This window comes from Myotis brandtii, unplaced genomic scaffold, assembly GCF_000412655.1.
Source record: "Myotis brandtii unplaced genomic scaffold, ASM41265v1 scaffold506, whole genome shotgun sequence".
Classification (NCBI taxonomy): domain Eukaryota; kingdom Metazoa; phylum Chordata; class Mammalia; order Chiroptera; family Vespertilionidae; genus Myotis; species Myotis brandtii.
The window spans coordinates 3,161,820-3,164,487 of record NW_005369287.1 but is presented as its reverse complement, the minus strand read 5'-3'; the positions used below and the strand labels follow the sequence as shown (position 1 = coordinate 3,164,487).

The window sequence follows — 2,668 nt, the reverse complement described above, 5'->3', positions numbered from 1 at the left end:
ATCCTAGAGGTAGTATAGGAAATCACAGACAGGGAGAACAGGGCAGAGAGGATCAGGGCCTTCCTGAGCATGGTGGGCAGGCGGCTCCCAAAGGTGAGCAGGAAGGTAGACAGGCCCTGCATGTAATGCAGACATCTAGTCCTCTCTTCATCTATCCCAGTCTTCATCCCTTTTCTTCCCTTCCTGCATAGAACCTCAAATGTCCTATTGCATTACCTTGAAAGCCCATCACAGAACAATGATTTGCTTTGCCAAGTCGAAGACAGCACCAAGTCATTGCATAATTCCCTCCAGCATTCAGAGCTCCTGAGCAGCTGCTCTGGGGGTGGATGAAAATAACCCACCATTTCAGGGTTTTTTTCTTCTTCAAGTTTCAGTTATTTTTAGTTAAAGAAAAACAGCCTTTTCCAAGGGCAACAAAGTGAACTGAAGGTCAGGAGGAAGCAGGGTATAGGCTTCTCACAAGCTCTTGCTCCAAAACCTGGACTTGAGGAAAGAAGGCCCTCCTAGGATCTCAGGGGCAACTGGCCAGCAGAGGGGTGACTAGTGGGATGGGGTGGTGCTGCATCCCACCTTGGTCACTGAATTGGTCTGCATGGACTCTAACGTGATTTCCACCTGCCAGTTGGTTGACATGATTAACACTATTATTCTTGGGGGACATTAAATTAAGGAATGACGTGTGGAGCCAAGAGAGTGGCTTATTCAGTTGGATTCTTTTCTTCTTCTTTTTTAAAATCTTTATTGTTGAAAGTATTACATATGTCCCCCCTTTTCCCCCATTGACTCCTTCTAGCCCTCCCCGCCCCCCCCCACCAGGTCTTCATCACCCTATTGTCTGTGTTCATGGGTTATGCATATATGTATACAAGTTCTTTGGTTGATATTCAGTTGGATTCTGAATCACAATCAGGAAATAGTCTTTATCTGGTGCAACTATAATTTCATTTTTCTTGGAGTGAATTCAAAGGAAGGTGAGGTCATTCTGGGGGTCAACTTCTCACACAGTACTCTGGGCCTTCAAGATGAAGTTGTGCATGAGGTTGGCATACTGTATAGTGGTGGGATTGTTTATGGTGCTCTTAATGGGAATGCCTTCTCTGTTCACCACAATGATTCCCTGCATTCCTTCTGGCTCTGACGTCGCTTCAGTGTCTCCTCCACCTCTGCCATTGCAGACCAATTGGCAAGCTCCCTGTGGCCAGCATAGCCGCTACCATTTCAATTTCTATAACCCACTCAGGAATGAGAATGTTATTTTTAGGGTACAATAATTTATTTATTGATTTTTAAATATATTTTATTGATTTTTTACAGAGAGGAAGGGAGAGGGATAGAGAGTTAGAAACATCGATGAAAGAGAAACATCGATCAGCTGCCTGCTGCACACCTCCTACTGGGGATGTGTCCACAACCAAGGTACATGCCCTTGACCAGAATCGAACCTGGGACCCTTCAGTCCGCAGGCCTACGCTCTATCCACTGAGCCAAACCGGTTAGGGCAGGGTACAATAATTTAAAAGCTCACTTGCCTGGGGGGCAACGTCTTCATAGTTTTAGGGAAATAAAATGGGTTCTCTCTCTTTTTTTTTTGCAACCAGTGTCCAGAATGTGTTCTTTCTTTGTAGTAACAGGAAACAATTCACTGCTTACTGGCACCAAGGGTTTTAACTGGTGCTAAGCATATCCAACTTGGATAGTTTCAAACAACTGGAATGTAGGGCATCTTCATGCTTTATGACCGATACAGTAGATGAACTCAACATCCCTAATACCACCTTAGTTTGGAGGGGATAAAGGTGATGCCTTTTGTTCCAAACGGCCCAAGAACATTGTCAGATTCACAAGGAGTGAGGTTCTTTTAGTTGGATTCCCTCAAATGCAGAAGCAGACGCTGAGGCAAGGATTTTGGTGCCAGTAGTTTATTCAGGACCACATGAGGGAGTGGGTAAGGGAGAAGGGGAGAGTGGAGAGCCAGTAAAGCAGATGTTAAATAGCAAGTTTCAGTTGTGGGCAATTGGTACTTAATCCTGCTGAGGACTCTCTGAGAGTCTGCAGGTACATGCCTCAAAACGGTCCCTCTGAGGGATGAGGTGTGGTACTGATACACCAACTCCCACTCCTCAGTGATTGAAGGTTGCTCCTGGGACATTAACTGACACTTCTGGCCTGCCCTAAAGGGGACTGAACAGCCCCACCCTCCAAGGTCAGAGAATGTCCTCAAACAGAGGCATAGGAAGTCCTCCAGGTAGGCAAAGGACATGGGTGGGGCACTAACAGCGTCTGTTACAAGAGTCAAAGACAGACTCATAAACAACCATTGTGTTCCTCATTTAAAATATAGAGTCTGTCTTTTTGAAAGACCATTTTGCCTTCAAGATATGTTTGCCTTTAAGAAAGGCAGCAGAAAACCCAGCTGTAGCTACTGGCTGTGGAGCAAAAGCAAATTAGAACTGAAGCCTTCACCATTTGTCATTTCCATCCCCCTTCTCCAACTGTACTCAGAGTAAATGAGGTCACCCTCTGCCTGTAGAGTCAGCACAAGTGTGGGCAGAAGATGACGCCACTGACACTCAGCAGAAAACTGAGACGACAGTACTTGCAAGAAACAAGGAAGAACAGGGCTCAGGCTCCATCATCTATATCTAGATGATGCAAGACACTGTTG

The 2,668-nt window shown here is 45.5% G+C and overlaps 1 pseudogene; it reads right to left on the bottom strand.

Annotated features, from left to right (window-relative positions):
• Positions 1-543: 543 nt before the first annotated feature.
• Positions 544-1,173, bottom strand: LOC102242092 (annotated as a pseudogene).
• Positions 1,174-2,668: the final 1,495 nt, after the last annotated feature.